Below are 23,761 nucleotides of genomic sequence, written 5' to 3' on the forward strand. Positions count from 1 at the left end.
GAACAAGCAAATCAGAAATCTTGTAAAGTCTTCTAACGATAATTACAAAGATAAAATAGCATTCCTAGCTAAGGATGTTTAAAGTGCACTGCAGTCTACTTTAAACAGCCTTTAAAAGTGTGATTATTCAATAAAAGTAAACCTTTAGAACCTCAGCATAAGTAGTTTTATGTATAGGGTGTTTATCCTGTGCAGTAGGCATGGTGTAAGTGTCATTGACTCGCTATACAATCATCAATGACCAGAGCCCTCCAGCCAATAAAACTACATTCAGAAATCGCAAGTGTTTCTCCACCCTCAGCAGACCAGCCTCCTCCCAGTGCACTAGATGGAAAATCCACTGACCTCTATTCTGTAAAACAATTTCTTTGCTAGAGTGCAAAAATAATTAAATACTCAATAACCATTCAACATGAATAACACAATTTAAAACAATAAAAACAACATAACGGTGGTGCTGCTGCGGTAGCGTTATCGCCTCATAGTAAGACGTTGTCCCATTCGATTCTCAGCTAGAGCGTCTTCTGTGTGGAGACATGCGTGAATAGGCGTACCTTCATTGAAGGTTGTGCATCAGGGCCGGCAACTCGGCAAGTAAAAATCTACTGCCAGTCATTAGCGGGCCGGAGTTCCGCTGTGGCGATCCCTAACCGGGAAGCCGAAAGACACAACAAAACAATACAAACAACACTTTGGCATGTTTCCATCACACTTTAGCATTTTTAACATTAACAACCTAAAAACTGATGTTATATCATTGAGGCCAGGAGCATTTGAAGCAACCAAAAATAGCTGCCAATGCAATTCACATGCATCCAATAAGGCTTCCCATTTACCACCTCTCTCAGGTACTGCAGATTTCTCAATAATAAAACAGGACATTTTTTTTTAAATTATTGCATTCTGTAGAATGTTTGTACAGAGCATTCTTAGAATCTTTTTTAGATATGGCATACATATGATTCTCTCCTTACTCAGTCTGGTGAGGGGGGCATCGGTGTGCCTCTCTATATAATCATCAATGACCAGAAAATTTGGTTGTGCGCAGGTTTGCTGTATGGACTTAGCAGCAGTGGCATTGGGATACAGTGTTACTTTTTGTAGCTGTGAGTGGTGTTTTAACAGAGTGGTTGCATGATGGTTGAGGACCCTTTTTAAGACTGTGCTGTGCAGAAAGTCTTAGTGTTTTACAAAGGTTACCTTCAGTACCTCAGCATAAGTAGTTTTATGTGTATGGTGTTTACCCTGTGCAGTAGTCATGATGTAAGTGTCATTGACAACCTCTATAGGATTAGTTTTGGTTGTATGAGAAAGTTTTGCCTCCAGCATTAAAGTGTATTTATACCTTTTACATACTTTATCTGTTTTATTAAGAATACGTGGGTTGTTATTATTTACATGAGGCAATTGCTGCAATGCCTCAAAATACCCATCTCAACCAGACTCACCGCAGAGAGAAAGAGTCGGGAAGTGCATATCCATGGCTGCTGCTCTACTAGGGAGGAGTGACGGAAATGTAAATATTGAATAGGTCAGTAACATAAAGAATTTGATGAGCAATGCTCAGCTATGCACAGAGTAAAATGCTCTAGTATTTAAAAAAATAATCTGTCTGCAGAGTAAGTGTATTTTAATGGAAACTTAACCTGTCAGATATCAGCATCTATACAGATCACTGCTAAGCGCTGCTGCATGGAGAGCATCATTTCCTCCCAAACACTGTAAAAATGCATCTGTGGCAGAACAATGATAAAAACAATGCCAAAATAGTGGATATGGTAATGTATGTCTTAACTCGTAGGTTATGAGCCAAGAGTTGTGCAACTCCAATGTTTAAATAGCAGAGGAGATGTGATTAAAAAAAACACCACCCTGTAGTCAATCAAAAACAGAACATTCTTTCCTTTACACAATCCCAGGCCAGACTATTACTCAGGACCCCTCTACTCTTACTAAAGTGAAACCTAGGTAGTTCTAAATAAAGACTGTAAAAAGTAAAAAAAGTACAGATATTCAACACAGAAACCCTCAATTAGCACATCTGTGACAAAAACAATGTGGAAAATAAGTGCTGAAACAGTAGATGTTGTAATGCAAGTTTTAGCTTTTGTAGATTTCAGCAGAAACCAGCAATACTATTCCTCTCAAGTAGCATGATTATCAAATGTTGCAAAATATCTTGGAGCTTGTAGGTTATGAGCCAAGCTTTGTGCATCTGTGACACTTAAATAGTAGTAGAGATTTGATAAAAAAAAAACACAAACAAGACCCTGTGGCCAATCAAAAACAGCACATTGTTCTTTCCTTTACACAGTCCCAAGCCAGAAAATGACCAAGGCAGTTCTAAATTAAGACTGACCAAGGCAGTTCTAAATTAAGACTGTAAAAGGGTCAAAAAGTGAAAATATTCAACACAGAAACATTCAGTTAATGCAGTGAAAAACAAGTGCCAAAACAATGGATATGGTAATGTAAGTCTTAGCTTTTGTAGAGTATATCATTAACTAGAAACACTCTTCCTCTCAAATAACATGGTCACCAAATACCTCAGGCAGAGAGATTAAAATTTTAAACAACCTATTCTCTAGTCAATCAAGTAACTGCACAATAAGACTTACACCAGCAATTCCCATCTCAGAAGGGCATAGCCTATCCTCTCCTGCCACAAGAGTGTTGACCACAAACCTTCCTAATGTAAAATAACTGATTTTGAACCCAAGTGCTTAAACCAGAACAGAGGCACTTAGAATAACAGGCAGAATAAGCCTTCAACAGCAGTTCCCAGCTCAGAAAGATAGAGGCTATCCTATATACCACAAACCTTCTTAATCTAAAATAACTGAATTGGAGTCAAAGTGCTTAAGCCGGAACAAAGACACTTTTAAAATAACATTCAAAATAAGCCTTCAACCAGCAATTCACAACCCGGAAGGGTGTAAGCTACCTCTCCTGCCACAGGAGTATAGACTATAAACCTTCCTAATGTAAGATACTAGTTTGTAGCCCAAGTGCTTAAATCAGAACTAAGAGGCTTAGAATAACAGTTACAGTGTAATCAGGCTGCTAAGAAGCAATAATAAGTGCAGGAGATTAAATGCAACTGAACTCTTTAAGAAAGTGTAGCCAAAAGCAAAATAAAGTTCAGTAAACACAAATACAGTAAAAGCTGCTAAATAAAGTGCAATTATTATTATTATTATTATATTATAGTAAGTGGGAAGGTAAGAAACAAAAGATAATTCAAGTTTAAGAGGCTAAGAGGGTGCTTCCCAGTTGATCTCTCAGCACTCAGTAGAATTATCTGATGAGGTGAGACTGGGAGGAGTGTCCAAAGTTATATTTATAGTTTGGGTGAACAACTCAAATGCCACCAAGTTTAAAAGCACTGCAGGAGTTGGTCAAGTGGGTGGAAAAAATCAAATGCAGGCAGAGAACAACAAGTCACACAGCAGTACAACTCCTTTCACTAATTAGCTGGATTTTATTCACTGTCTGCAAAAGAAATCTATTCTAACTGACACTAATACCTCTAAAAACTCCAAAATGAACAAAATACATAAACAAAACAAAAAGCAATGTAAGAATAAAGACAAGACTCCAATCCAAAAGAGATCAGCAGTACATAGACAGAAAACAGCAAGTCACACAGCAGTACAACTAAAGATGCTACTAATTACCTGTAGTTAAGTGAAAAATTCTATTTCTCAGATCCTTCCACTAATTAGCTGGATTTTATTCACTGTCTGCAAAAGAAATCTATTCTAACTGACCCTAACCAATACCTCTTAAGACTCCAAAATGAACAAAATACATAATCAAAACAAATCGCAATGTAAGAATAAAGACAAGACTCCAATCCAAAAGAGATCAGCAGTACATAGGCAGAAAACAGCCAGTCACACAGCACTACAGCTAAAGATACCACTAAATACTTGTAGTTAACTGAGGAATGCTGTTTCTTATTTCCTCCCATTAATTAGCTAGATTTTATTCACTGTCTGCAAAAGAATTATTTTCTAATGGATCCTAGCCAAGATCTCTTAAAACTACAAAGGAATCACAAACTAAAACAAAACAAAAAGTAATATAAGAGTAAAGATAAAAACATGAAAGTAATCAAACCTGAAATGAATAGCTGCAATCCAAAATCAAATGCTGACAGAGATCAGCAATACTTAGGTCAAGAATAGCAAGTCACACTGCAGTGATGATATTTGGAGTGCTGCAGTTTGGTGCAGTGCTCATACTTTCATTTTTCATTAGAAAATTGGATTTGCTTTCCAGATACAGAGCTGACTTTGGGCCAGCCATCCTCTGGAATGTCCTTCGATGAGATCCCATCCCAAATCTTCTTTAACCACCCCTGACTGCAAAACAGTCCTTTCTCACTAAAACCCATTCCAACCAGCTACATCAAAAAACTTATCAAACTTAAACCATGTTCCCCTTCAGCTGACAACATGCCTCCTCTCTTCCTAAAAGCTGCTGCCAACTCCATAGCATATCCTGTTTCCATCCTCATAAACCATTCAGTCAGTGAATCCATTGTTCCTGCCTTCTGGAAAAAGTTTCACAACATACCAATCCACAAATGTGGAAATTCTGTTGAGTTCTCTGATTATCATCGTACTGCCATACTCTCTCCCCTTTCCATAATTCTTGAGCACTGTCTTTATAATCAAATGTCAGCCTATCTTACTCTTGAAAACCTAATTACCCCTACTCAACATGGCTCCCACCTCCACCACAGCACCACTACTACACCTATTTCCTTTACTAACTCCATCTGGACAATGATAGACTACTGTCCCACATCTTTTCAGAATTCTCCAAAGCCTTTGACACTGTCTCTCACCCCATGCTCCTCTCCAAACTCTGTCAACTTAACATCTCCTCAGCAACTACCTCCTGGTTCAATAGCTACCTCACAAACAGACTGCAATCTGTAAAATGGCTGTCTGCTCTTTCTCCTTTTCTGCCCATCAAAATGGGCATCCCACAAGACTCTATTTTAGGCCCCCTCCTCTTTAACATCTTTACTAACCAAGTTCACACAGCCTGTCCTTAGTCTTCCCTCGTATAGTACGCAGATGACCCCACCATCATTTCTATCAATGACAGCCCCACTGACCTGCTAACTCTGACACAAATATCTTTCAACCTCACTGAAACATGGCTTACTAACAATCAACTCATACTGAACTCTAAAAAGACAAAACTTCTTCTCTTCGTCCCAAAATCCCTTTACTGTCTTAAATCCTCATTCATCATCTCTTCCCTCAGCAACAGTGTGATCATAGCTGAATCCCTCACTAAACTGCTTGCAGTAGTAGTGGATGATCAACTAAAATTTGACCTTCATGTACTTAACTGCATCAAGATAATCCACCAAAAGCTTGGTTTACTCTATAGAAACAAAAGGTCCCGCACACCCAGCTCCATGATCTCACTAGTCCAAGCTTACTTTCTCTCCAACCTCTTTTACAGCTATCAAATTTTAACCAATTTACAGTCCTCACTACTTTCCAAACCTGAAACCAGCTACAACAAAGTGCTAGATTTGCAGCCAATTTGCTCTTAAGATCGTGCCACGCTCACACTCTCCAGATACTCAGCTGGCTAGAGCTTCCTAGCCAACTCTTATTTACCAGCTTCTCATTATCCATACTATTTTGAGTAAGCTCTCCTCTTGCCCTAGCATCTCCCCACTTGTCTCCCTCTATAAGCCCCCCCCCCCACCATTCCTCAGAAGCTCTGGCCAGTGTCTCTTACAAATTCACAAGCTTAAAAAACTATTGGACAGAATCTCTACAGCTACTTCCCTGCTCTTGCATGGAAGAAGTTCCTCATGACCCTTAGAAACATTTTCCACATCCACAAATTCAAGAAAACTTTCAAAAGGTACCTTAATAGTTCATGGATTTGCCTCTGTAATCATCCCACATGAACCCACCGCTTTCTCTATCACTATATTCTCTATTCCTCCCTTACCTACTACCATAACTCACGTAACTGCTCTGTATTGTACAATTACCCTCTGAAGATTACCCAATGTGTTATGTAAATTCATTTAAATGTTTTATTGTATATTTCTTTGCTATGTTTTTATCTTCAATATTAGAATGCATTCTACTGTATTGTACTGTGGAGATTTATCCACATTTGCTTAACTGTTTTATTGTATATTTTTCACTGTATTCAACTTCAGTTTTGTTAATTTTCCTTGCTTACTTGTACTGTGGAGCTTTTCTCCCCAGGCCTCCACTGAAAAAACGGCTTTTGCTCTCAGATGGACTATCCCGGTTAACAAATGTCAACTAAATAAATAAACAAACTGGGGACTATGTCATATATGTTATAGAATGGATGGAAGAGACAGCATGAGATGCGAAGTTTTGTACTTACCATAACAATAGATCTGTGTTGTCTGCTTCTGCCCTTCTTCAGCTTCACACCTTCCTTCCACCATTCATCGTTTTGGAGTTCACAGTATTGTTTTTTGTTATGACAGTACATTCTGTTTCCTAGATACAGTCACATGCTGTTCCAGCTCTAGAACAGAATATAAGCAGAATATTGACCTTAAGGAATCTTTTTTTTATGTATAGAGTCTTATCTGTTATGAGATTAGAGGCAAGCTGTGAAGTATTGTTGGGGACAAGAGGACATTACGGGTAAGGGGAGGAGTTTAAGCTTTGGATCCAACAGTTAAAAGAGGCTGAAATTAGGTTTGAGGTCAGATCCAAAGACCCATACATTGAGGAAAGACAGAAACAGGCAACACAGATCTTTCATTATGGTTTGTAGAGAACTTTCATTTTTCCAATACATCGCTTATTTACTTATCAGTACAGGACTTTGATCAGCAAACCATCTTTCGGGAAGGACATTAGGCATAACCTTTTTAAAACTGCAAATCTATGAACATAATTAGCATATACATGTGTATTGTTGTGCAGTCTAGCTATGTAACTAGAGTGAAAAAGAGAAGAATGAGGCTATGGGTATAGAACCACATTGCAACATATGGTGGCCAGTAGAAAATGATTAATGATTTCCAGTTTATAAACCCCCAGATAAAGCTGGGAATTCAGTCTGTGTTTTCATGGCCATTTTTATTTGTTTTTGAATCCACTTCTTGTGATAACTGGGAGGATATCCCAGTTGGCTCTCAGATAAGAGTTAGGCACAGGAGCAGTGATAGCAGTTTAAACACAAGAATAAATACAGTGATTTGTAGATGTAGTCTTTATTCAATAGTTCACATTCAAATTTACAAAATATTTAGAAAATTGGGTACATAAAGGTTTTATGTAAGTAAACAAATTAGGAAAAGAAGTAAATTTACAACTGAAGTACTTCACAGTGCATATGAAGGTAGTAATGGAATATGCCATGAAAGTATAGCACGTGAACAGCATTAGTTTTTATAGTAAATTATTGTCAGTTTACAATTTTAGTATGTTTTAGTAGTTTTTAACTCTGTTTTAATCTATTCTCTGTCATGACCTAAACTCTACTCCTTTCTTTTTCTTTATATGCTTTGCTGTGAGTTTATTTCTTTATTGGTTCTCCAGCTCTTGCAGTGCATCAACCCTTTTCATGTGATACAGCCAGTTGGTGTTTTCACTCACAACTTCTCATAGTCTTTTATGCTTAGCCTGTATTCAGTGAGCTGTCAGAGACCATTTAATACTAGAAGGCCATATTTCGAGGTATGATTTATAGTACCCTGAGTACTATTGAGAGCATATAGCCAATACTGTATTAATTCATATCATGTCAGTCATGTTTTCCTTAGTTGGTTCCTTTAAGAACCTGTGTTACCAGCATAAAACAGAGTACTGACCTGGGATGTTTGATGAAATTCCAAGGACAGCCTTTACAATCCCTTGAATTGTGGAAGTGGGCTGCAGCAACTCAGACTATCCCCATATTCTGAGAAATAATTACCTCAGTATTTGTACAGGTAGTAGGGGTATGAAGGACATAGCGCATACCTGCTGAAAAGTATAGTAACAAGTATCAGAATTCTATTTTTTTCTGTTTGAATCACAGTTTAATTTTTTAATTGTTGGCACTCACACTGTTGCTTTTTGTACTTCTGTAAGGGAGCCACTTATCTGTGTCCATAATTGTTTCTTTACCATGAGTGCTGCACAGTGGTTTTGCCATTTCCCTTCCTGGTTCCTGAATTATGAAACCTTTACATTTGGCTGCCCTGGGATGTTATTACACAGTTACTAGAAGGGGACTTCATGCACACTCATGCCTATTCTACAGTGAAGGTGTCAGACCTAAGAAACAAAAATATATTGTATCACTAAGTTGGGACCTGTAGGCATATCTAATTACTTTATTGTCCTTTCTCCTGTTTTGCAGTACCCTTTCACACTGTAGACCTACTGTTTTATAACATGCCTAAATTCATGCCAAGAGCAACCTGATAGTATATGAGAACTGCAGTTTCCATAGTTACTTGATAATTGGTATTCTATTTCCAGGTTGTGGGCGCTTATCTGTCAGTATGAATCACAGCTAGAAGGTAACTGTTGTCTAAGAAAAATGAAGACTATTGACACATCCACATGATATAAAAGCACAAGTTAACATGGTGCTATTGTGAAATACACTGCAGAATTGCCTTAACTTAATGTGAGAATGTGGCAGATGTAATTAATGTACTTCTTAACATATAACAACTAAAAAGAGATTTATTTACATTTGTTAGCTAAGAATGTCTGGCTGAGAGGTTCTTTTTTCAGTGAAGGCCCAGGAAGACAATTCGAGACAATAAAGGATGGCAAGTAAATAACAAGTTACAGCAGACATTATGCTTTTAAGTACTACGCAAGGCGTGTTCAACTCCTGTATCTCGCAGAATCCTGTAGTATGAGAAATTAAAGCATACAGTTAGAGATGTCACACCAAGTAATTTTACTGAAACAGAAATTCATAGAAATTAGTAACAAATTAAATGGACCCTGTAAAGCTGAAGGTGGTTGATAAGTCCTGTGTTTGCACAGGAGTGCTATATGGCAAGAACTGCATATTTGTGACTTACTGAAGTGATTGTGTCGTATTCTTTTACCATAGAAAGAAGACGCGGGACAACTGTGTGCAGTTGGTACCAACTCCAAACTTTATTGACCGGCCAGCATACATACAGTACACAACAACTTCCTGTCTCACGCCCTTGCGTCATGCACTTTCCCCCGCCCCCAAAGAGCACTAGCTAAGGCAAGACAACACAGTCCATTGAATACACCACATCTCCTTTTCCATAAGGCCCCTTTTCACTTAACACAAAACCCAGATCTATTCAATTTCTCCCACTTCACTACGAACTTGGTACATTGACACCAAATGCTCACTTAGCCACATTCAGATTACTATAAACCCCAAATGACATTGATATTTATACACTGATCTTCACAGATCCAAACGGTCCGGCTTGTTAATAACTCTTCCTGATCTGGTCCTCACAACATCACTGTGTGCCCGGGGTTCCGTGGGAGGGCCATTGCAAAATGGCAAGGCCTCATTGGTCTTACTTAGCACACTTTCCGGACACTCAGGGTTTGATTCACAGTCAGGCTCAGATAGGGGAATCAAATGCACACGGTTTCGCCGCACAGTCCCTTGGGGCACATCCACCTTGAATGACCTCGGCGAGTAATGTTTTTGCTCTACAGTACCTGGGGTCTTCATATCTGTCACCCACACCTGGTCACCGGGCAACACGTCCCCCAGCGGCCTCGCCCGATGGCGTCTGTTGTAGTTTTCGCCATTATACACCCTCTTCTCCCCCTCTTTCCCCTGAGCCTTCTCCAGTCCGGCTGCACAGGGTCCAACTGCGAAGGATGAATCGGAAGAGAGGTCCGCAACCGTCGTCCCATAAGAAGTTCCGCAGGGCTATAACCATTCTGCAGTGGCGTTGTCCTGTACACCAAAAGAGCCATGTACGGGTCAGCACTTTTTTTTAGCAGGTTCTTCACCGTCTGCACCGCACGTTCTGCCTCCCCGTTACTCTGCGGGAACCTGGGGCTGCTAGTGACATGCTCAAAGCCATAAGCGGTTGCAAAGGCCGCAAAAGACTGCCCTGAAAACTGAGGTCCATTATCAGACACAAGCACCTCTGGGATACCATGGCGAGCGAAGAAAGATTTTAGGTGGGTGATGACCTCGTTGGATTTGCTATGTTTCAACAATGCGATCTCAAGAAACCTGGATAAGTAGTCCACAGCAAGAAGGTAAGTGTGACCTTTTAATTCAAATAAATCCGCGCCCACTCTTTGCCATGGTCGGTCAGGACATTCTGTTGGAATGAGGGGCGCAGGAGGATTCCTTCTCTCTGAGATGCACGTCCTGCATCTTAAAACCATGTCATTTATCTGCTGGCTAAGTCCCGGCCACCAGACGGTCTGACAGGCTCTGGCTTTGCACTTCACGATGCCTTGATGTCCCTCATGTAATTTCAACAACACCTCATTACGCATGGCAGAGGGGATAACAAGGCGCGAATCTTTTAAAAGCAACCCATCTTTCACTGTTAGTGTGGACCGATCTGGCCAGTAGCTCTTCAGTAAGGGTTCCTGGTTCGCATACAGCGGCCACCCCTGGCTGCACAAGTCCATGACCCGCGCACACACACTGTCCGCTTTCAGCTGCTCCCGTAGTGTTTGGAGGAAGGATGGCTTCACCTGCATGTTTTCCACAATACTGTTCACGTAAATATCCGTGTCCTCCATTAACTCCGTTTCCTCCGGTGTTAGCTTGGTTTTAAGTGGAGAGCGTGACAGGGCATCTGCCACCCACAGTGATTTCCCTGGGGCGTACTGCACCGTGTATGAGAACTGCATCAATCTCATCCTAAAGCGTTGGATTCTGGGCGGTAGAAGATCCAGCGCCTGACCTCCCAGCAATGAAACCAGGGGTTTGTGATCCGTCTCTAGACAGAACGATTTGCCTAATAGGTAATCTCGAAAGCGTTCACATGCCCAGGTAGACGCTAGGGCCTCTTTCTCAACCTGTGCGTATCGTTGCTCTGTGGGTGAGAGTGACCTTGATGCATATGCCACGGGTCTCCAGCCGTCCTCCCATTGTTGCTGCAACACACTCCCTAACCCAAAGGAAGAAGCATCCGCGGAAACCTTCATATCCCTCTCCGGGTCATACACAGCCAAAACTGGAGGTGAGGTGATTGCCTCTTTTAAGTCCTTGAATGCCTTTTCCTGGTCCCCACCCCAGTACCAGCTGTTCCTTTTTGATAATAAATCTCTCAAAGCTCTGTCCCTCTCAGCCAAATGAGGGATGAACTTCCCCACCTGATTCACCATGCCCAGGAAACTCCTAAGTTCTCCTACTGTAGCAGGTGCCGCCATCTCCGTGATGGACGCGGTCCTCCTTGGGTCCGGGCTTATACCAGCATTCGTAATGACATGGCCCAAGAAAGTCACTGTGCCCCTCGACAGGTCACATTTCCCTACATTCAACGTAATACCTGCTTCTTCCAGTCTCTTTAATACCGCGTGAAGCCGGGCATCGTGCTCCTCCTGGCAACGCCCCAGACCAACACATCGTCCATGTGACAAATCACACCCTCTAAGCCTTCAATGACCTCTGCCATCATGCGTTGAAAGTGTTGGTGCAGAATTAATGCCAAAGGGAAGGCGATTGAAGCGGAAACGCCCAAAAGGGGTTATGAATGTGGTAAGCGCGGCCGACTCCTCTGACAAAGGAATTTGCCAAAATCCCATATTTGCATCCAGTTTGCTAAACACCTTCGCCCCAGCGAGCATCCCAAGACTCTGCTCAACCGAGGGAAGCACGAACCTTTCCCTGCATACGTATTCATTTAGCTTAGTGTAGTCTACACATAGTCTCAGTCTGTTACTGTCTTTCTTTGGGACTACCACCATGCCTGCACACCAATCAGTAGGTTCTTCCATTCTGGTAACGACACCCAGCGCCTCCATCCTCATTAATTCCTCTTTCACTTTCCCCATCAATGGCAGTGGTATCCTCCTGGGAGTCTTCAGAGAGTATGGCACCGCCTTCGGCTGAAGCTTTATGTGGTACTTTCGCTGCACTACCCCCAACCCAGAGCATAAGTCCGGGTATGAGGTCTTCAAAGACTCCATGGTGATAGCATCAACACGTTTCAGGAGGCCCAGCCCCAAAATAGCAGGAAGGCCTAAAAGCGGCATGCGGAGTCCTTTTACAACGTACACTTTCTCACATGTCTGTCTTTGTCCATAGCCAAGCTGAAACTCCAAGGATCCTGTAACCTCCAGTGGCATCCCTCCAGGACCCAACAAGGGTTTCTCCGGCTGCTGGAGCACAGGAGCATTCTTTCCACTGAACAAGTTGTGCAGGTCTGACTTGGAGATAACAGTAACATCCGCCCCCGTGTCAAGCTTGAAAGTCATAGGTGTGCCCTGTATTTTCACCTCCACAATCCAGGAATGGTTCCCGGAGGAGACAGAACCAAGGAAGAACCCCTGTTCTTCACGCTCACCCGGCTCCTTGTCTTCCTCGATACTCTGCACCGCCTTGAACTGTCGGCAGACCCGCTGGTAGTGGCCCTTCTTCCCACACGAGCGACATCTTGCAGCAGTCGCCGGGCATAGGAGTCTATGGTGAAATGGCCCCCCACACCTGTAACACTGCGAGCTCGGGGCGTCTTTACTCTTTTGCGTCTGGCGCTGAAAAATCGGTGCCAAAGGCTTACCCCAACTTTTCGAGGCCTCTGGCCTGCGCCTGGCGTCCAGTGGTGTCTGCACAGCATTCACGTTATACTGCAGAGCGGTACTGTCGCACCGCAAGGCCGTTTGCTGCTTCTTGACCTCCTCCGACTGTCTGGCCATATTTACAGCTCTCTCTAAGTCCAACTCTTTCTCCATCTGCATCCGCTCGGACAGTCTGGTGTCTGCCAAGCCCACAACAATTCTATCCCTTATAAGCTCGTCGTGCAGCGTCCCATAACTGCAATGTTCGGCTAAAGCATGCAGAGCAGTAACAAAACCATCAACAGTCTCGTTCAGTTCTTGTTTTCGCATGTTAAATCGTGCGTTAAGTAAACAATGTTCTTTTTGACAATAAAAAATCTTTTGAAGCCCTCCTTCACTTTGGCATACTCCTGATGCTCTGCCTCGGTTAGCTTGAGGCCTCTCAAGACATCGTCGGCCTCATCGCCCATACAGTATATCAGGGTGTTCACCTGGTTCCCCTCTGGGTTGGAAGATAAATTACTGGCCTGCCGGAACCGTTCAAACCGGCGAATCCATCGTGTCCATTCGTGGGGTTTGGAGAAGTCAAAGGGCTCTGGCGGCTGAATACTGAATGTAGCATTGGGAGCACTAGCCGCCATGTTGATTCTAGCACGTGGCTGCCGACCATTCTCTTCGTCCGACATGTCCGCTCTCCACGTCACTTGGCCACTTGTACGGTCTTCAGCAAGAGGTCAGCACGCCCAGGCACAGCCACACAGCACTTCTGACACCATGTCGTATTCTTTTACCATAGAAAGAAGACGCGGGACAACTGTGTGCAGTTGGTACCAACTCCAAACTTTATTGACCGGCCAGCATACATACAGTACACAACAACTTCCTGTCTCACGCCCTTGCGTCATGCACTTTCCCCCGCCCCCAAAGAGCACTAGCTAAGGCAAGACAACACAGTCCATTGAATACACCACAATTGAAGCTCCCACGTGTTGCCATTTCTTATCTAATTTTTATGGAGGATATAGGCCTAAAGAGGTTTAAATGTTCATTCATTTTGGCAGTTTAAATGTCTGGATAGGGAGTAATGCAAACCCTTTGGAAATCAGAAACAAAATGATTATTCCTGTAAGCTCCCAAGTGTTCAGTTCACAGTTATAAAAATCATTTTCTACATTTTTTCACTTCATCTGCCCACACATATGGTTGACATGTACAGTCTGCAGATAACACTTAAGAAGATTAATTCATATAATTTGATCAGTATTTATTTAGGTTCTGCAAAATTTGACATTATAGTAGCTCAACAAGTATTCTGTCACGTCAGCATCTTTGTAGTTGTCATGTGTATGTTCTGTATATCTAAGAATCTGATGCTTTTTACTCTGAGTTAAAGTTTTAACATCAAACGTAATCTTGTACATTTCAAAAGATGATGCCTTGCTTTCTTGGAATGAAAATTCAGACATTAGAAGTATACTAGTAAGCTCTGTGTCTTAATGCCTCTAAAAGATTTTTTGTGTAAGACATTGGTGGAATACTAACAAGTTATTTTGTAACATAATTTGTATTATACTGCATGTTTCATGCTTTTCAACTATAATAGCACTACCACTGATGCACTTTATGAGTGGTCATTAGTTCAACAGGGTTCTGATTTCTGATGGCCTAAAATATTTTTAAATGTGGACTTCCGAGATTGCTGCAAACTGATCAACAGCTTAATTAAATCCCTCCTGGTGTGGAAAAAAAAAGAAATGGAGAAATAAGAGGTAGTAATTATCCCAGTTTGAGTTAAATTCAGTTGCTGGCTGGTAAGTATACTGCTTGGATGCGAATAAAGAAGAAATTTAGAGAACCTGAAAGAAAATCAACTATAAAAGGTTAAGAAAAGACACTGACTGGGAAGAATCCTGCAGTTGTTCAGCAAAAAGCAGTTCAAGCTTCAGTTTTGGTATAAGAGATGGTTTCCAGTAATTTAGAGATAAAAATAAATCAAATGTACTCAGAGCTGATCAAAATAAATGAAACATTGACAGAATTTATCAAAATGCTGTAAAATAGAAGGTTTAACTGGCTATTCAGATGAACTGAAAAAAATATGCAAAAATCAGAGGCTGAAATGAAGAAAAGGCTGGCTGAGTATGAGACTTCTCAAGAAGAGCTTTTCAAAAAATTAGAGAGTTAAAACAGAGCATGCAGAGAAGGCATACGATTTTCTGCTGTCCTAGGGAAATTGGAAGGAACAGACTGCATTAATTTTATGAAAGCACAAACAAGCAGCTGGATTGATATTCCACAGCAGTATTTGTTAATTGAAAGGACGAGTGTATGCTGCAAAGCTGGCCATGAGAAAGCAGACAAAAACCTGTATTAGTTAAGATGCAATCATATCAGCAAAAAATGTTAATCTTGACAAACATTTTGCAGAAGGGAAGAGTATTAAAAACTGGAGACAGCAGAGTGTTTGAGGAAAATAGTTATTCACTATATACCAGGCAGAGGAAAAGCAAATTTATCCCAGCAATCAGGGAATGTCAAGAGGCAGGTGGGTGTAAGATTTAAGCTGCTATATTAAACTGACTCCATAATATTTTTCCTGGAGGATCAAAGACATTTTTGAAGCAGAACAGGCTAAGGAAAAATATAAAAGTTTGTCCAACAAAAAGTGAGCCATCAAGTAGAAGGGGATTCAGCTTATCATTCTTCTGACAATAAAGCTCATAGAGTGACTTTGCCAGTGAAAACATTTCCAGTGTTCTAAAGGAAAATGTTTGAGAGGCATAACAATGCACAGGAGTTGACTAGAAGAATCAGTAGTACCTTGGACTTAAACCAAAGTCTGGTGTTGGCAGATGGAGATGAACATGAAGAAGTCCAGCAACACTGAAATTAGTGAATAAATGGTAGATTATAGAGCATCAGTCACATTTGTGAAATATGGCTTTGCAAGTAAAAGGGGCTGAGAAAGTCAGAAATGTTGTTGGCTTTGATAAAATTATGGGTAGACTATAAAGCATTACCCCACTTTAAGTCATTAATGTTTAGAACGACTCTAAAAGGGAAAAAGGTAATGGTAATTAAACCAATTTGTGTTCTTAATAGTATTTGTATAAAACATGTTATGATATAAACTGTATGTTATATAGTAAAGTAGTTTTGTGTAGTATGTAGTCAGGGTTATTTTAAATATGAGAGTGAGACTTTTCAATTATTGCTGTATGTGACAAAGATATTAAAGTAAACAAGTATCCTTTTTTAGTTTTAATAAATATAGGCTTTACAATGTAAAATAAAAAAGATGGACAAAATCAAGTATAAGTTAATATGCTGTAATCTTGGACTGCTGGATTCAGGAGTAGTGTAAAAGGGCACTGATTATATGTGAGTTGACATGTTTTGTCTTAGTTTTGCTTTTGTGAATGTCTGGACTATTACCTTTGGCTTTATATAAAAACAAGTATTTAATGTAAGCAAGTAGGCTTGAAAAATCAGACAAAATGATGAATGACATGAGAAGTGCCAAGTTTCTTACATATGCACTGATACTAGCTTTTTTTTTCCTTTAGCAAATGTTCAGTGGGAGTCAAGAAGTCTGCACGTGAATGCAGTTGTAAATTCAGTTCTGATTTGACTGAAATTGAAAAGGACTCCTTTGAGTATTTGTTGACTATGTTTCTAAGCAGGTGCAATCAATTAATATTGAGAGTTCTGAGCATTATTTGATGAGGGAAATGCAAAATTTAAAATGTACAAGGGCTGCATATATTTTGGAGTTGCAATAAATATGTGTATAAACTCTGGAATTCCCTCAAGATGCAACTGCAAAAAATGGGATATCAAACGTCAGCACTAACATGGGAATTTACCCTTCTACGTATTCTCCCATCTAACATCTCAGAAAAACAAGCGAATATACTTGTAATAATTTTCTTACTAATGAAGCTATACATAGTTATCAAATGGTTAGACCCTATAAATATCTCTTTGGAGGGATTTAAAAAATAGCTATAAAACATCTTTTAGCTCATAAAATAGTAATGGATAAAAGAAACAAAAATATGAAAGCCCGAGACATTTGGGAACAAACCTTTAACATCATATTAGCATACAACATCATATATACTACATAGTAACAATTACAAAGGAACCTCAAAATATATACATGATCACACAGCAAAGCTATGGACTTGAAATCGTTATTGTATGTGCTGTTTTTATAACAATGGAATTGACTGAGAAAGCATCTATGTATATAGTGTAAATAGATATGCTTTATGACCTACATGTTACTATATTGACTACAATGTATAGCACTCACTTATGGTCATGTTGTAAGAATGGAAATGGTTGTGATTTATATAAATGTAAAATGAAAATAAAAATTATTGAAAAAAAAAATACAAGGGCAAGCAGTTCAGTAAAAAAGTTTGAAATTATTGGAAGCTAGCAAGAGATGGCAGCTTCCCTAACAACCTTAATACTTAAATTAATTTAATATAACAGTCAGTAGTAAAAAAATCATGATAAAACGGGATAAAGCTAGGAAAAAAATGGTAGAAAAATAGAACTCAAAAAGCCCTCCAGCAATTTAGATATATTAGAAACTTTGCAAAACTCTGTCAAACAGGATAATCAAACATAGTATGCCAACCTGCAAGACAAATATATAAACAACCCAAAACTTTTTTGGTCATCACTAAATAAACTACTACACTTGACCACTAGTACCTCTCCAAACTCAGACAATATGAATAACTATATTCCCATACAGTTTAATTCCTACTTTATACAATCAATATTATCTGTCTTAGATGATAACACGTCTGCCTCCCCTCACTCTACCCCTGTCCAATCAAAATCACCCACATCACTTCAGCTTGAGTCCAGTACCTACCTCACTCATAAGGAAGTTGCTCATTAAACTAAAAACTACTTCTGTAGCTGTAGACCAACTACCATCAGACTACCTAAAATGGCTGCAAAAGTCATAGCTTTCCCTGTGTCCATACTAATTAATAGGTCCATAGCAGAAAGATACATCCCATCACGATGGAAAAAAAACCCACATCATACCACTGCACAAAGGCGACACATGTACAGAGTGTAATAACTACAGACCGATAGTGATTCTCTCCCCCTCATGAAAATATTACAGAAGTGCATCCATATGCAGCTGATGCAATACCTAACCTCAAATAACTTGCTGTCAGAAATACAACATGGCTTTAGGGCATAGTACAGCATCACTGCAGCTCTACTTCATTTTACCAATATAATAAACTGACATAAAAACTATGGTCTGCTTGTGTTCATAGGTTCATAGGTGTTTACTAGGCTAATGATCACAGGGATCTTTTTAAGCCTATCCATGCATCCCAAATCTCTGATAAGTCTGATACCCTTGATAAGTGTAAGTATGGGCCTGGGAGATGAACCATTTACAGGTTAGTTGATTGCATCGGAGACATAGGTGCCAAACCAGGGATGAATTTCCAGTTTTCCATCAAATTGTTCAAGTTGCACTTGAACTGGGTTTGGGAGGAACTCTGCTTCATATGGATGGGGAGCCTGTTCCATAGACTGGGTAGTGTCTGGGATACATACGTATCTCTCCAGCAGGTCCTGTTTGTATCACAGGCAAGGTTTAAGTCTTTAGAATGGGTAATTCTGGTGCTGTTTGTTTTGTGGATATGCAGAAGGTCCATCAGTGTGGAGTCTGAAAATGCCCTGTATGCCAGGCATAGATCTCCCATCAGAAGCCTGTAGGAGACAGAATAAAAGGATAGAGCCTTGAGGTGGTGTGCATAGGATATATTACTTATGCCCTGTACTCTTTTAGTGAGGAGCTTCTGTGGACATTCCAGTTGTTGGATATGCCTGGTTAGGTGCATACCAAAGGGGGCATTATACTCAATGATAGGTCTGATGAATGCTGAATAAAGTGGAACAATGATTTCCTTGGGCATACATGCCACACATTGTTTATAAGTTGTGCAACACAGAATGATTTCCTCACCACTGTAGACACATGATGATCAAAGGCTAGATTACTATCTGTGTATGTCCTTAAGTCCCTGACTACTGGGTCAACTCTAAGGGGTGTGTTGTTGATATGATAGTTACCAGGGATGGATGACTTCCCAAACGATACTATTATGCATTTCTTGGCATGTAATTTTAGTCCATGGATCTGACACCAGTTGTCAGTGTCAGCCTCTCCTGTACAACTTTTGTGTCAGTGTGAGATTCAGTGAGCGCTCCTAATTTGGAATCATCTGCAAATTTAGTCAGCCAGAGACCACTGACATTGGCCTTGACGTCTGAGAAGTAAATGCCAAAAAAGAGCAGTCCAAGCCAAGGACTGATCCCTGAGGGGCTGCACTTGTGACTGGCCTCTTTGTAGAGGTGGACTCCCCAATTCTAACTTCTTGGGTCCTGTCTGTGAGCCAGTTGGCTGTCGACTGGGGTGACATACAGGTTTGTACCTAACCTCTTGAGTTTGTGAACAATGCCTGAGTGGGGTATTGTGTCAATTGCCTTGTCCAGGTTAAGGTAGGCAGTGTGAACAATTTTGCCCACATCCATTGCTTTAATGACCTTTTCAAAAAAGTCCACCAGGTTGAGTAGGCCCTTGACGAAACCAAACTGCATTGGGTCCAGTGTCTGGAGGTTTACTATATCTCTGTTGATCATCTCCATGATAATTCTTTCCATGGCTTTACATATAAGACTAGTGAACTTATGGGTCTGTAGTTTCCAGGGTCTGTTGATGGCCTACCTTTCTGCAGTGGGATGGCTGTTGCCTTTCTCCATTCATGAGGCATGAAGCCTGTTTGAAGGCTACAGTTAAATAGTAATTCTAGAGGCCTTGATAAGTCATGTTTCATGCTATTTAGAAGGCATCCTGGGAAACTGTCTGGGCTCATTGGTGTAGTGTTCTTGGTCTTAGAGCATTAAGGACCTGTTCCCTAGTGGTACTAGGGGGAGTTATATTTGATGATATTTCCTGAGGGAAGGTTGAAGGGGATAGAGGAGTAAAGCTGTAGCTGAATTTATCAGCCAGGAGGTTTGCTATACCTTTTGGCTCAGTATAGGTGGCTCCATTTACAATGAGCTCTGCACATAATTGTGTATTGCCTTTGAGGTTGTAGACATAGCTAAAGAATGCGTTGTGGCTGTCCTTGGCCTGGAAGGCCAAACATACCTCAAATTTGGCTTTGGTAGACTTTATTTGTCCTCTGAGTTGTTTGTTTAGTTTGATGAGAGTACTGTTATCCTGCTGGATGCTGCACCTCCTAATTTTTCCCATTATTTTCTTCCTCCTGTTATACAGATGATTTATTTTGCGATTCCACCAGGGTGGCTTGTTTTTTTAGTTAGTTCTGTACTTCTTTCTGGTGGGTACAGTGACCTCTATGCAGCTGTTAACATGCTTGTACAGGGCTTCTGTGAAAATTTCTGCATAGGCAGAAGTGGACTCGGGGATTATGGGGGCTTGAAATTTTGCCAGGTTCTCACTTAATAGCAGAAGATTAGCTTTAGAATAGTTCCTGAATATTCCAGGTTCAGCTGGGGGTCCAGGATTTATTTTTACTTCAAAGGAGACCATTTTGTGGTCTTACCTTACCAGGGAAGGCATTACAGTAGGGGATGTGCAGCAGCATCCCATATTAGTGAGGACCAAATCCAATATGGTTGCACCCCTGGTTGGTGTATTGACTATCTGGTCCAGGGAGTTTGTGTTTACAAAATCCAGGAATCTCTGTGCATGTACGTTTGATGTCATATAAGATTTACAGTTAATAATGAGGTAATTAAAGTCACCCGTGAATATGGTGTTGAGTTGGATGGTTAGTGTTTCTAATAAGTTTAAATACATAGCATGGGTTTCCTGGGTCATAGAGGGGGACCTATAACTTGCAAGGAAGTGGTATTGGATTTTACCTATGGAGATTTGAACATGGAGAAGTTCAAGTGTATTGTCTTGTTTGACCAGCCTTGATGTATATTTATTTTTTGATGTAAATAGGTACACCTCCACCATTAGTCCCTGCCTATGAAGTAGCTGGCCTAAATGTGTGGAAGGCATTATAACCTTACACTGTTGGTGTGCTCTCTACGGCTTTAAACCATGTCTCAGTGACTGCACACACATCAGCATTCTGTAGCATAAAAGAGAGCTTCTAGGGAGTGGAGTTTTTTGATTAGACTCCTAGCATCGAGCAGTAATACCTTTAGATTTTCTTGGTTGGAAATCAAGAAAGAACACAAATGGAAATATTTGTGGAAGACTTAAGTATGCCAAGGTTAGAGGTAGATGAGGCTCAACAGTTAAGATAGGAGAAGATGTGATAAAAATGATGGTGTATAATCAATCTGTAAGAAGGTCTCCAGAAACAGATGGTATTCCTGTGGAAGTTGGTAAGTTAGGGAGGAAGAAAGTAATAAAGATCTAGAAGGTTTTGTTGAATAGTATTTTAAAAGAAGAGGAAGAACCAACATTTTGGAAGAAAGCTGTGGCAGCTGTAATACCTAAAGATGGTAAAGACCCATCAGACCCAGCTTAATTTAGACCCATTTCAATTTTAAACCATGACTATAAAGTTCTTATGTCTATACTAGCTAAAAATATGGCAAAGGAGGGTGGGCAAACATTTTACAACATTAACAGAACAGTGATGTTCCAGGAGAAAGTACAATGGAAGACAATACCGCTGTTGGTGGTGGGTTTTGATGCAGAGAAAGCATTTAACAGAGTAAGCTGGGATTTTAAGAGTAGGGCAGTGCATTTTCATTCCCTGATTCAATTATAAGGTTAATCAGTTAGACATATGAAGGATCCAAAGCAAGAATTAAAGTGGGAGGGTTGATAAGTTGTGTTAGAATAGAGAAACCAGGCGGGGAAGGGGTGTCCACTTTTCCCTTTGCTGGTTGCTTTATATTTACATCCATTGACGTAGAAAATAAGGGACTCATAAATACAAGGATCATTTTGTATGGTAATGAAGAAAAGTTAGCTTTATTTGCAGATTATATTATTTTATACCTGATAAATCCAGAAAAGGATCTCTCAGTGTTGTAGAACATTTTAAGACCGTTTCAAGTCTTTCTGAGATATAAAATTAATGAAGACAAAACAAAGGCTATAACTGGAAATAATGTACCAACACATGAATTGGCTCAGCAGTTCCACTATTTATGGGGACATGATAAGATGAAGTATTTAGTAGTATGGATTAAAAATGCTTCTGTTATGGCAGCTAAGGATATGTGGGAAGAGACTAAACAAAAGATAATACAAAAACTGAGAAACTGGAAGCTCTTGTTTATGGATATGGATAGTATGATACATGCAGTGAAATGTTTTTACTCTCTTTATTTTTATATACAGGTAAGGCATATTTTTATCGACCAGAGAAGAAGTTGTAGACAATAATTAAAGTTGAATGAATTTATCTGGGAGGGGATGAGGGCAAGGGTTAAGTGGGATAAGTTAAGAGATCCTTTCCACCCAATGTATCTTTAGAAATTTCTTCAAGACAAACTACCTACTCGTAAGTGATACATTGGTACGATTTAAATCCCCACCAAACCTAATTAACTCAACTGAATACACAGAAATATACAAACATACATCACCACATTATACCAGCATGTACACAAATGCATAGATGTAGCTGAACCCTTTAGGGGCAAGTGCAGGGCAAACCCCAGAAACAAACCCCAGGGTGGGACCATAATATCAACAAGTTTTATAATAAAAGGAAAAGAAAATGACCAAAAGTCAGAAGAGTAATTTCCAGAATGTCAAGAGTCCTTGTCACTGAAATAAAATAACAACAACTATGAGCTTAATAAAATAAAATTCACCAAAATGAAGTTTGAGGCTAAAATAGCTACCGAAACTAAAGACAATCACAAGGGTTTTTTTTTTTTTTTTTGTTATCGTAATCTTAAAAGCACAAAGCAGCAGTGCACTAATCTGATTGTGAATGGCATTACCTACAATGAAGTTGAAGCTAGAGTGAACCTACTGGCCGATAAATATAGTTCTAACTTTACCTTTCTCTCCCCTCCGTTTGTCCCTCAAGATGTACCTGGAACCGGCTCACCTCCAGCTATCACACAAGACCAAGTCCTAAACATGCTATCAAATGCTAAAAATACTGTATTGATGGGTCTTCACAATATCCCTAGATGCATCTCAAGTAGCATGAAGAACGGTTTAGGCATACCCCCTAACACCTCTAACAACACTGTTTAGTCTCAGCCTTCATACAGGTTTTTTTACTAGTTGAATGGAGAACAGTTACAGTCATTCCCCTGCATAAGGGAGGACTTTCCAAAGACCCAGGCAATTACAGGCCCATATGTCTTACTTAGCTCATATGCAAAGCCATGGAAAAACTCATCATGGAATTAATCAGTCAGGACACAGGGAACCTCCAAACAGTGGACTTGTTTCAGTTATTTATTTATTTATTTATGTATTTATTGATTGCATTTATTTACCGGGAAAGTCCACTGGGCCTAAAAAAAAACATTTTCGGTGGAGGCCTGGGGAGAAAAGCTCCGACAAGAACATAGATGCAGAAAAAAAAATTAAACATTAATTGGTACAGAAGTAGAAACAATGTTACAGTAATATATACATAAGTCAGGAATTTAGTTGGTTTGATTGCAGTAACATATACAGAATATATACATAAAAGCAGGAATTTAGTTAGTTGCCAGATGAATTCTAAATTAATTTGGTAAAGACAGAGATAAATTAATTAACATTATTGTACCAGTATCAACAAGTGATGAAAGAAAAAATAATAATAAATATGGAGAAAGTATCATCAGTCACTAGTAGTAAAAATATAAGGAGAAGGAAGAGGTTCGTTTATAGAGTTTAGATTCTTCATGGTCAAGTTATGCTTACTCAACTCTGTGGATTTTTTTTTCATCAAAGCAATGGATGAAGACAAAATAGTATACACCACATTCCTCAACCTGGCCAAAGCTTTTGACACATTTCCTCACTT

At 40.0% G+C, this 23,761-nt stretch overlaps 1 protein-coding gene across 1 annotated transcript in view; it reads left to right on the forward strand.

Annotated features, from left to right (window-relative positions):
- ABLIM2 (actin binding LIM protein family member 2) overlaps positions 1–23,761 on the forward strand; it is a 2,642,076-nt gene that overhangs the window by 1,303,023 nt on the left and 1,315,292 nt on the right. The gene's annotated exons all lie outside the window — the stretch shown is intronic.

This window comes from Protopterus annectens, chromosome 2.part1 (genome assembly GCF_019279795.1).
Source record: "Protopterus annectens isolate FY-2018-M chromosome 2.part1, PAN1.0, whole genome shotgun sequence".
Lineage (NCBI taxonomy): Eukaryota > Metazoa > Chordata > Ceratodontiformes > Protopteridae > Protopterus > Protopterus annectens.